Source organism: Miniopterus schreibersii, assembly GCF_964146895.1.
Source record: "Miniopterus schreibersii genome assembly, chromosome: 8".
NCBI classification, from domain to species: Eukaryota; Metazoa; Chordata; class Mammalia; order Chiroptera; family Miniopteridae; genus Miniopterus; species Miniopterus schreibersii.
Genome location: NC_138109.1, coordinates 20,507,785 through 20,520,457, shown reverse-complemented (window position 1 = coordinate 20,520,457; position 12,673 = coordinate 20,507,785).

Here is a 12,673-nt window from a genome sequence, read left to right as displayed (position 1 = left end):
AACACTAGCATTTGTACCAGCTTCCGTTCAGAGGTTCTTTTCACTGAACTGGACCATGTATCATGTCCTGGGTCCTCTGCATTCCCCTGGCACAGAGACTGCCACAGAAGTTCTCAACATAAATAATATCCATTACTCAGGTCTTGATTGAATTCCTGCCCCGTTTAAGAGATAGGAAGGGATACAAAATATACAGATGAGATGCAATATAATCTCTGTTCTCAGGGGTCTCCGGTGACCAACAGCCTCAGAGTGGGAAGGGAGGCTTCCCAAAGAGGAGGCATTTGAGCTGGTTCTTGAAGGATGGGAGGGGTGTTGCAGGAAAAGGGCAAAGGCGCAGAGACATGACAGGTTCATTCAAGAGATTGTGCTCCCCCGAAGACACTGGTAAGAACTGTTCTGTATGACACCCCCATAGCCGCACACACACATCTCTGCGTAAACCAGAGGGCGGGGCTTCACTTTAGTTCTTTTCAATCCACTCATGTGGGCAGATCAGTGGAGACTGAGCACTTAATGCCACTCCCTTACGGGAGGAACAGAGGCTCAGGGAATAGGTCCTGTGCAGGATGTAGCACCAACTGCCGATCACTGCTCTTTCCCACCCTTGGCTCCAAGCAAGTTACCCTTGCACTTGGGCATCCCCCTTTGGGGTGGCAGTAAGTGTAACGTCACTGACCCCTCTTGGATTCTCATTTAATAGCACTGGGGCCCGTCAAAGCGAATTATTCCCAGAAAAGTCCGAGTCAGGCCTCAGAGGATCACCACAGGCCCTGCTCCAGACTGGAACTCAGGCCTTAGACCCTGCCTCCCCTGTCCCTTCTTGCATCAGAAGCAGGAGCCTGGACCTCTATGATCTTACTCTCCCAAACTATTTCAGAACAGGGGACTTATTCCTCGTTGGCACATTTATTCACTCCTAAGACCTGCTTCTTTAAAACAGCTGCTTTTTAAAAATCTTTGGTTTAATTCAGTGGTTCTCAATTTTATCCCCCCAGATGACACTGGGCAATGTCTGGAGACACTTTTGGTTGTTGCAAGGGGTGGGGTGAGGGGGTGCTACTGACATCTGGTGGTCAGAGGCCAGGGATGCTGCTAAACATCCTACAATGCGCAGGGTGGTTCCTGTAACAAAAAATAATGTGGCCCAGCCCTGGACGGTTTGGCTCAGTGCTTAGAGCATCGGCCCGAGGATTGAAGGGTCTCGGGTTCAATTCCAGTCAGGGGCATTTACCTTGGTTGTAGGCTCGATCCCAGCCCCAGTTGGGGTGTGTGCAGAAGGCAACTAATCAATGTGGATGTGTTTCTCTCACATTGATGTTTCTCTCTCTCTCTCCCACTCTCTGAAAAGCAGTGGAAAAAATATCGTCGAGTGAGGATTAAAATAGTAGTAATAATAATAATAATAATAATAATCGTCTGGCCCAAAGTAGCAATAGTGCCAAGGTTCAGAAACTCTTTATCTTCCTTAGAGAGAAAAAGTTCAACAACGTGAAGCTTTAAAATAAATAGTCTTTTTAAAATATATATATATATATCTTTATTGATTTCAGAAGGAGGGAGAGAGAGAGAAACATCAGTGATGAAAAACCTCCTGCACGCCCCCCGCCCCCCCCCCCCCGACTGGGAAGCGAACCCCTACCGATCACCTGGATCCCAGGCCGACGCTCAACTGCTGAGCCACGCCCGGCCGGGCTTTAAAATATTCTTAATGTCTGGCCCACAATAACTAACACAAGGTTGTTGTTTTGCAATTCATCAGTAAGTTCACACTTGCTCTCCTTTCCCCAGCTCCTGGTTGGGGAGGTGCTGGAGGCGGAGGGGGTGGAGGGGGCGGTACAGATGTAGATTAAGGATCAGGTAGGGATGAGAGATGGGATCACATAGTGAGAACACAAGCTTAGAAATCACAGCTGAGTTCACCTTCCAGCCTTGACTACTTCTTCAGCTGTGTGCCTTCAGGCAAGTGACTTACCCTTTCTGAGCCTGTTTTCTCATCTGTAAAAGAGGACCACTCCAGCTTTCCAAAGTCTAGGCATTCAGCCATAAATGTGACTGTCCTGAGGCTATTACGGAGCCATCAGAGGATGTTAGGAGGATGTTAAGTGTGTCAGCTTTCAGGGGTCCCTGGGGCAGCCTGGAGGGGAGACTACTTACCTTCACAGTGTCTGTGTATAATTCCTTCCAGCCAGGTCCAACAGTCTTTCTTGAAGACTACCTGGAATCTCTCCTGTTCCTTTTGTTTAGTTCAGTGCCTCAGCAGGTTGTTGCCACCACAATGGTCTGACTTTGCTGCTGATGAACATATTGAGGTTATAATTTGCATTTTGGTCTCCTTGCTGTCTGTATGTTTCCTCCTTTTTGGCTGGGGTAAGGACCGAGGCTGTTGAAGGCTTTGGGGTTGCCAGGCCAAAAGCAGAGGTTGCCAGGCACCAAAATACATCCCCCAGCTTGGGCTTTTGTTTACCAAGGTCGGGCTCTAGGAGACGTGGAGCTGGGTTATTCCAGAGTGTAGGGCTCTCAGGCTCGGGAGGGACGGAAGTGGGCCTATCAAAGGAGGCTCGAGGAGTTTTCCCAAGCCTGAGAAAGTGGTGTCATTGCTGCTGCTGTTGTCTTTTCTTGAGTAATAGCAACTTTTCACCACTCCCACACAGTTCTCCCAGGACCCCAGATGGGCCTGCGCAGCTGCTGTTTGGAGAGGGGGGAGTGAGTCCTAAGAATGGTGGTTTGAGAGTCACAGCAAAAGACCACTGTGGCTAAGCCACGCAGATCCGTGAGGATAGTTCAAAGTTGATTGATGATCAGAGTCTTCTGCTGAATGTTCTAGGTGGGGGAAACCCTCAGGAATTATACTCAGTGCTTCAGTGAGGTGGGGCATTATAAAAAATTAAATTATGTAAATTTAAAACTAAATAAAGTATATTCAGAAGTAATAGTATTCAAAGTGCAGAACTTCTTAATTAATTTACCGTATTTTGCTATTATCTGTGCCCTTGGGATTATTCACATCTGTATGGTGGAAATACCACATAATGGTGCACTGCTGCCCACCTCTTCCAGCAACACTGTCAGTGACATCATGTTGGCAGCTTGAAATTGGCCCCGGGAGTATTTACACCACGGAAACTGGCAAATGCTAAATATCAAGTCTCTCCCTAGCAACCCCCCTCCCCCAAGCTGTTTGTAAACATTTACACCACTGGGTAGAGGATTCCCCAAATATGACTGTGATTGAATTTTTAAAGGGTTTTGGAGCAGATAATGTGATTTAGAAAAATAAATAAATGTGACATGTCTTACATTCACAATGGGTATTGTGGATAAGATGCATACTTGCTACAAATACTTAGTCCAGAAATACTCGGGGGCTCTTCTCTTGTTCCTCCGTTAGAGACAAGAGTGCACACCCACTCACAAAGCACCCCCTAGCATACCCCAAAACACACCTGTGGTGCCTTCTGGCTGGAGTAAGACCAGAAACATCATGAGGGCGGGGGCTCTGTTCACTGTGGCTTCAGCAGGCCCTCAGACCCCTTCTCAGTCTCAGCAACTCTCCCAGTTTCTCTGGCTTCTGAGGCAGGGCAGTTGGAGCCATGCTGGGGGCAAGGGGATGCACAAAGGCTGATGGGAGAAGCAGGAGTTGCCTCTTCTCAAGCACATGGATCTACTTGGGAGCAGGGAAGATTGTCATTTGGGGACAATTCTTCCCCAGAGAACATTTGGCAATGTCTAGAGACACTGTTGGTTGTCACAGCTTGAGGGAAAGGGTACTACTGGCATTTGGTGGGCAGAGGCCAGAGATAGGATGCTGTTAAATGTCCTGCAATGCCCAGGACCCCCCCATACCCCCTGCACCTCACATCAAAGAATTATCCTCCCCCAAACATCAATAGTGCTGAGGCTGAGAAACCTTGGGATAGGAGACACAGTGGGAAAAATTCAGACAGGGTAGGGGACTAGGAAGAAATAAAGAAAAGCTCTGCCTGCCTGGTAGCTACTGATCTCTTCCTCCCCCATGACACTCATTTCTCTGAACGGGTTATTCAGTCTCTTATTCTGTCTTGCTCTGCTTCTCCAGTCCGTCTCTGGTGTTGTCCCCATTTATCTGTTTATCTCTTTGTCTCTTTCTCTCACTCTCAGTCCTGCCATCTACTCTGGCTGGATCCTTGTGTTCTGAGACATGAGACAAGCCTTTGGCATCCGTCCTTCCTCGGCCCACACTAATCACTCCAGCTGCCTGGGCCTGGGAGCTGGGCCAGGAGGTTGGTGAAGGGGGAGGGCACAAAGACAGGGGAGGGGGCCTACAGGTCCCCATTCTCCCCACCACCCATCCTGCCTTTGACTACTGCTTGCCTCCGAGAGTCCTGGAGCTCCAGCCTGCTCTCTTTCTCTTGTCCCCAGGGCCCATGACCAAAGTCAGCCTGCCTAAGTGGCCTTGCCCTGCCCACTGACCCCTTCCTCCCCACCCAGCTCCTTAAATTCCTTCTCCAGCCTAGTCCAGCAGCTGTTACAAAACAACTGGGGGCTGGGCAGCTCCTCATCCCCAGCCCTGCCCTGGGCAGTAAGTGACACCAGGCTCATGACTGCTGTTGAGCCCAGAACCCTCTGCCTAGTGAGCAGTGGCCTCTGCCCTGGCCCTAGTTTCCAGGACCAAGAGCCCAGCACTCAGAGTCATAACATCGTCCTCTGAGCTTTGAACCCAATGCTCAGCATCCAGGCTCAGTTACCAGTGCCCATCGCCAGGACCCAGGACCCAGGACCCAGTCCTCAGTGCCCACTGCCAGAGCTGCCCACCCTGCCCCTCGTATCACCTTACCCGGCAGACTTCATGGGGGGGCCTGGGCTGCTGGGTGCTGGGCCAGCAGCATCCACGGTGGGCACTGTGTGAGGCCAGGGACCCTGCAGAAAAGCCTCGTGGAAATTTTAAAAACAAATTTGAGTGACTTTTAAAGTAAAAATCATTCAAATAAGGATTTAAAATAAAAATTGGGGAAAGAGCCAACAGTATGGGCAGAGGGAGGGAAAAGGCCAGGGCATTGAGTTGCTAGAAAAAATACAGGCTGCCCAGTTACATTTGAATTTCAAGTAACAACAAAGACACTTTATTTTATTTTTAATTTTATTTATTGATCTTTTAGAGAGAGAGGAAGGGAGGGGAGAGGGAGAGGGGGAGAGAGAGAGAGAGAGAGAGAGAGAAACATTGATTTGTGCCCTGACCGGGGATCGAGTGTGCAACCTTGGTGTATTGGGATGATGCTCTAACCAACTGAGCTAACCGGCCAAGGCAAAAATTGTTTAAATATAAGTATGTCCCATGCCATATTTGGAACATACTTCTACTAAAAAATTACTCATTGTACTAAAAAATTATTCACTGTTTATCTGAAATCCTGTTTTAACAGGGGTCCTATATTTTGATTTATAAAATCCAGCAAGCCCAGCAGGGTATAAGCCTCACCCCCAGCCTTAACCCTGTTATCTCCCAGTAGCTTCAGGTGAGGAAACAGCTCACTTTTGGGTAGAAGGAACTTCAGGGAATTCCACTTTATTATTATTATTATTATTATTATTATTTCTACTTTTATGTATCTTGTCATTTTCTTTAAGGATTTGGCATTCATGTACCATTAAAAATCAAATAATATAGACTCTATGTCTCCCCTAGATTTTGCAACATACCCCTTTGCCCACTCTTTAAAGTGATTTATTTGCCCTAGCTGGTTTGGCTCAGTGGTTAGAACATCAGCCTGCGGACTGAAGGGTCCTGGGTTCGATTCCAGCCAAGGGCACGTCCCTCGGTTGCAGGCATGCGGGAGGCAATCGATCGATGTGTGTCTCACATTGGTGTTTCTCTCTCTCTCCCCCTTCCACTCTCTCTGAAAAGCAACGGAAAAATATCCTCTGGTGAGGATTAAAAGAAAAAAGATTTTTGCCTAAGTAATACGGTCATATGATTCAAAATTCCATAGGTACAAGTGAGCATGCAATGAAATGCCCCTCCTGCCCTGTCCCTCAGCCACCCAGGTCCCTTCCCCACTTCCCCGTCTCTTTCTGGAGACATTTGTTGCCACAGCGTCCTAACTGCCTTCCTGCCTGGTCTTGCCCACCTGCTTCCAGCTGGTGCTCTACCTCCAGTCCTGTTACCCCCCAACTTAAAACCCTTCTGTGGTTGTCCATGCCATGGGAGAAGGGACAAGCTTCCTGCTGACCGGGCCAGAGGCGCTCGGTGTCCGATTCCCGTCCGGCTTCCTGGACGCTTGGCCACCCCCAGCCCGTCTCACATGGCGCCACAGAAACACGACCTGCCCATTAGCCTCCCTCGCTCTCCCACCTGCTCTGGCTTCCATGCTCTTGCTCATGTTTCTCCCTGTCAGAAATTTCTTGCACGCAGACGGCATCTACCGTGTGCCAGGCACGGGGGTTAGGAAGGACACGGTGAACAGACAGAAATGGTCATGCTCTTGTGACTCCGGTTCTAGCCCAGGAGCATTTAATGGACAAATAGTTACAATGAAGCCTTTGTTGTGTCAGGGTAGGTACAGAGCTTGGGGTCAAAAAAGGCCTCCAGGAAGAACTGATATTTAAGATTTGAACAGTCATCACCCAGCCTCGGAGTTTCGGGGGGAGAGTAGGCAGGGGAGGGTGTCCAGGCCGAGAAAACAGTTCATACAAAGTCCTGGAGACTGGAGAAGAGTCACAGATCCAGGGTGGTGGGAACACAGAGAAGAAAGGAGTGTGAGAGCCACAGGGTGAGAAGCCCCAGAAAGCCCTAATGCTTACAGAATGTGCATTTTATCCCGAGGGCCATAAGAAGGCCTGAGGGGGACTTAGCAGGAGAGTGTGTGGGCAGATTTGCAGCTACTGGGCAGAGACTAGATCGCAGGAGAACTCCTTGCTGCTCTTCCTAGGGTGGAAGAAATGATGGCAGTGGGCTGGCTTGAGGGCGCTGGGGACAGAGTCAAAGATATTTCAGAAGTGAGGCAGCACTAGGAGTGACGTCCCAGGGATCTATCTGGCTTGGGAGACTGGTGGATCCTGGTGATGTTCTTTGGAATGCAGTTTCTGAGTCCAGTTTGGACTTGCTGAATTGGTGGTGCTTGCAAAATGTCCAAGCTAGGATGTCAAGCAGACAGTTATGCAGGCTGTCAACCTCAGGAAAGAGGTCTGGACTGAAGATTATTTTTTGGTACCATCAGCATAAAAATAACAATAAAAATGCTGCCTAGCTTTTATTGAGCACTTACTAAGTATGAGACACTTTTCTAAGTTCTTTACCTACATTAACTTATTGATTCCTCACAACAGTCCTATGAGGTGCCTTCATTTCAGAGCCAGGATTTGAACCCCAGCTGTCCAGCTCCAAGCTCTTTTTGTTGTTATTGTTAATCCTCACCAGAGGATATTTTTCCCATTGCTTTTCAGAGAGAGTGGAAGGGAGGGAGGAAGGGGGGGGAGAGAGAGAGAGAGGCATTGATGTGAGAGAGCCAGATTCCAAGCTCTTAATCACACCATATAATCTTGTACCTAAACAGTAGTTTACGCCCTGGAAATGGATGAGATAAACTTCAGAATTGTGAGGAATACTGGCATCTAAAGCCAAGTTTGCAAACTGGTGGCTCAGGGCCTGAATCTTGCTCTGGATAAGTTCTCTCTGAAATGCTTAGTGTTTTAATTTTAAAAAATAAATTGCCATACAAAAATGAACTCACAATGGATTAAAGACCTAAACAGAAAAGCTAAAATTATAAACTCTTAGAAGAAAATATAGGGAGAAAGCTTCATGGCATTGGATTTGGCAATGATTTCTTGGCCAACGCTCTAACCACTGAGCGCACTGGTCAGGGCTGGTCATTGAGTTTTGATAATATATATGTAAGTTTTATTTATTTATTTATTTACTTACTTATTTATTTATACTTTTATTGATTTCAGAGAGAGGAAGGGACAGAGGGAGAGAGAGATAGAAACATCAATGATGAGAGAGTCGTCCTTGATTCGCTACCTCCTGCACGACCCCAGCCTGGGGATCAAGCTCGCAACTCGGGCATGTGCCCTGACCGGGAATCGAACCCTGATCGCCTGCATCCTAGGTCGATGCTCAACCGCTGAGCCATTCCCAGCCAGGCTATATGTAAGTTTTCAATTAGCACAAGTGATCACATAGAATGATAGAATTGAAGTAACTTAAGTTCTGTTTCTTAGCCTTTGCAGTCATTGTGTCGTTGTTATTTATTCTGAAACTACTGTTTAAACTCAGGAATATGTAGTGTCATAGAGCTGGAGACACCAACTGAACCCAAAGCAAGCTGGAGTTATTCCAAACTATTAAGAAATTACTTTCAAAATGAACATGTATACTGAGCCTGTGCATGTGAAGAGGTGACTGAGATTTCTCCTTATTAACCCCATGTGGCATGCAATGTTTATCAAAAGGTAAATAATAAATTTGTGATAATTTGAAACTTATATAAATGTATTGCTAAAGCTCAACAGTATCTGTAGCAGCAATTTAGAACTTAGACCAATAAAATATTTTTTTCAGGGAGAAGTATTTTTTGGTTGACATTGTTTAAAATTGCCAATGGATGGTGATAAAAAGCAACCAATTTCTAGTCATTTTTATTAAATTCTTTTAGTCATTTTGCTTGAATTCTCTACAGACAATGCACCTGTATTGCCCCACACTTGGGGCAGACCCCTACCATCTTCCTACCTTTGTAGGCAACTCCCAACAATACTGGAATCCAATTCGGCCTGTGGACCAATTACAGCTGTGAACCAGAGCCGAGTGCTGGGGCTGCCCTTTGGAGTCATTCAGGTTCTCAGCCCTCAATCTAAGGGACTGCTCAGGCGTTGTTTCCTGCAAGGAGCCTCCCTTGACATTCTCTCCCTCCTTGAATCCGGATGAAGTATTTCTTCTTTGTATCCCCAAAGCACCCTATGCCCGGTTCTGTCGCTGAACTCTTACATTGTATTATCAGTGTCTCCTCTCACTTCTAGGCTGAGCACCCTGAAAGTGCCCAGTGTCGTCGCCTCCTCAGGGTATTCTAACCTGGCTGTGGGAAGTGAAATGGCTCTGGAAGGGGCTGGTAGTACACAGGAGGAGCTGAACTGCGCCAGGAACTCAAGGCCCCTTGAGGTGCAGAGAGGGAGCCTTGCAACCAACAAAACTCTCACTCTTTGCTTTAGCTTAAGAAATGGATCGCCCACATCGCTGGCCCTAATTTTCACTAGCTCGGAGAGGTCAGGGGAACTGCCCACAGCTCCGGAGTGGGTGAGTCCAGCCTGGAGGCCCACTTCCCGACCTCCCCGCCAGGACCCCCGCCACGACCCCCCGCCACAGCCCCGCGCCTGACCCCGCAGCTCCGGCCTCGCCCATCGTGCCATGTGCTCACTGACCACGAGGGGGCGCCAGATGCCCGGTCATGGGGCAGGCGCTGGGCTCAGGGCGGGCGGAGGACTAGTGACTTCTCCTTAGAGCCAGACCCGCCGGCCTCGCGCGCGCTGGCGGAGCCGGGGAGTCCGGGTGAAGAAAGGGCGGCGCTGGGCGGGGGGAGGAGTGCTGCGAGAGAGCCGGCGTCCCGGAGCGTCGGCGGCGGGGTGGAGGGAGGGGCGGGAAGGGCAGTTGTCGCCGCCCGTGGCCCTGCCTTGTCTGCCCCGCGGGGGAGCGGGCCGCGGTGGAGAAAGGGAGGACTGTCCCGAGAGCAGGCCGCCGCCTCCGCCTCCGTCCTCCTCAGTCTCGCTGGGCAGCAGGCCGGACATTCCTAAGTCTCCGGCGGAAAACCTGGAAATAGCCCCGGAGGCCAGCCTCCTGCAGCCTGCGCCCCAGGGCCGCCTGGAAGGGCCGCCGGCCGGAGGCAGGCCCAGGCGCTGAGCGCCCTTCCCTCCTGGACCTTCCCCTGCACGCGCCCCCAGGCCCCCCCCAGCCGAGGGCATCGGACCCCTGCCCTGAGCCTAGACCTGTACCCACCACGTCTAGGTCACAGTCATGATGTCCCCCTAAACCTGGCTCTCTCGCAGACCGCCCTCTCTCTGTGTCCATATGGTTGTTTGACCACGAAGGCTGGGACTCATCCTTGACCCTTCTTTCTCCTTCCCCAGGTCCAGCCCATTTTTTCACTTCCTCTTTCTGCCTCTTGGTTTCCACCCACCACGCACAGGACCAAGCGTCCATCATCTCTCGGCAGAAGTGGTGCTCCTTGGTCACCCACCTGCGGGTATCTTTCAGTAGCTTTCCAGGCCACACTCTTAGCGTGGCCCGCAGGGTCCTGAATGATTGGGTCCCTTCCTCCTTTCTGGCACCATCCTCCTCCTCCCTATGCTCCAACTACACTGGCTGTGCTCATCACAGGACCTTTGCACATGCTGTTACCTTTCTGCCTTGTTAACTAACTCCTGTTCCTTCAGGTCTTGGCTCCAGCATTGCTTTCTCAGGGACACCCTCCCTAGCTTCCCGGAGCAGGCCAGATCCCTTTATTGTTGACTCTCCTAGCACCCCATACTTCTCCTTCATGTATTTGTCATACAGTTACCCCGCCCCCCATCTGCAGTTTTGCTTTCCACAGTTTCAGTTACCTGCGGTCAACTGTGGTTCAAAAATACTAAGTGGAAGTTTCCAGAAATAAACAATTCGTAAGTTTTAAAATGCATGCCACTCTGAGTAGCGTGATGAACCCGCTCACCATCCTGCTCTGTCGCCTGCGATATGAATCCTCCCTTTGTCCAGTGTATCCTCACTGTATGTGCTACCTACTCATTAGTCACTTAGTAGCTGTCTTGGTTAGATCCACTGTCATGGTGCTTGTGTTCAAGTAGCCTTTATTTTATTTAATAGCCCAAAAGCACAAGAGTAGTGATGCTGGCAATTCAGATATGCCAAAGAGAAGCCATAAAGTGCTTCTTTTAAGTGAAAAGGTAAAAGTTTTTGACCTAATAAGGAAAGAAAAAGAATCATATGCTGAGGTTGCTGAGATTTACAGTAAGAACTAACCTGTCTGGGGACTTTCGAAGGAAAAAGAAATTTGTGCTAGTTTGCTGAGACCACATTCACATAGCTTTTACTACAATATATTGTTATAATTATTCAATTTTATTATTGTTGTTAATCTCTTACTGTGCCTAATTTATACTTTATCATAGGTATGTATGTGTGTATACAAAAAAACATAGTATATATGGAGTTTAGTACCTGTAGATAAGGGGGACCACTGTAATTATAATGGTCCATTTGTTTGCAATATTATTTAATTAATGGCTGTCCCTTCCACTACATTGTAAGTTCCGTGAGGGTAAGGACTACATCAATTTTTGCTCACTTCAAAATCTCCAGCACCTTTGTGCCTGGCACATAGTAGGTGCTCAGTATTCCTTGAATAAATAACGTTGCATGTTGCACACTTTCTCCTCACTTCGCTCTATTTCCTGAGCCCAAGCCTCTATCATCTCCTACCTGGACCTCAGCAATCACTTTTAACTGGTCTCCCAGTTTACAATCAAGTCCCTACTGGTTTCCTACCCAACAGCCAGAATGGTCTAATAAAAAGGCCAATCTGACTATGTCACCCTTCCCACCCCCTTTTTAATAGCCTTCAGTGGCTTCCCATGGCATTTGGAACTCCTGACACAGCCATGCAAGGCCTTGTACGGTCTGGCTCACCTCATGCCAAGCTCCACCTCCTCAGTGGACCTTTCTTAATTCAACAAATATTGAGAGCCTGTTTTACCAGGCACTGAGGATTCAATGGTAAGAAGAGACTCATTCAGATCTGCTTACAATTCTCCAGATACTTGAACCCAACTCCTTTCCACACAGGGCCTTTGCACATGCTTCTCTTGTCATCTGGAAAGTGCGTCTCTCTCCTTTTTCTGTCCTGACTTTGCCCAGTCAACACTTACTTAACCCATCAGATCTCAGATCAAACACCCTTTATTCAGGGACAGCTTATCTGAGCCCCAACTTAGGTCCCTGAGTTAGATGCTTTTATTGCTCCCTATAGTCTGCCTTGATAGCACTGACCACGTTTTCATTTTTATATCTGTTTGGGGGGTTATTTGGCTGATGCCTACCTTCACCCCCAGGAAGCTCCAGGAACTTCCATGTCTGGTTTTCGCTTACCATCATATCCCTCTGGTGCTTAGCTGGTACTCCACAATTTACTGAATGAATAAATAAGTGACTTCCTTGTGGAGTATTCAGAGGGTGCTGCCTTCAGGGAAATCTAGGTGCCTCTGCCTTGTTGTGAATAAGCTGGGGGCTGGGAGGGGTGTGCAAAGACGCTCTCACGGAGGAAAGGGCCTAGAAGCTGTTCTGTTGGTCCTTTCCCTGCCGCTTCTCATCCCCAACATCTGTGACTTGGCCCTACCTACCTCTCCTCCCCCACCCAGCTCTCCCCATTGTTCTTGATGTCCCAGCAACACTGGTCCTGCTCCCACTCCTTCAGGGCTTCCCACATACTGACCCCTCCACCTGCAACTCTTCTCCCTGCTCCTTCACATGGCTGGTTCCTCCACATCCTTCAGGTCAAGTTTAATCGCTGCATCTTTAGAGGACACCTTCATCATAGCTCATAATGGAAATACATTTATATGTTTATTGTCTGTGTCCCTAGATGTGTTAGAAGCTTTTGGCCACAAATAATGGAAATTCCAACTCCATTGGCTTAAAGAAGTTAAG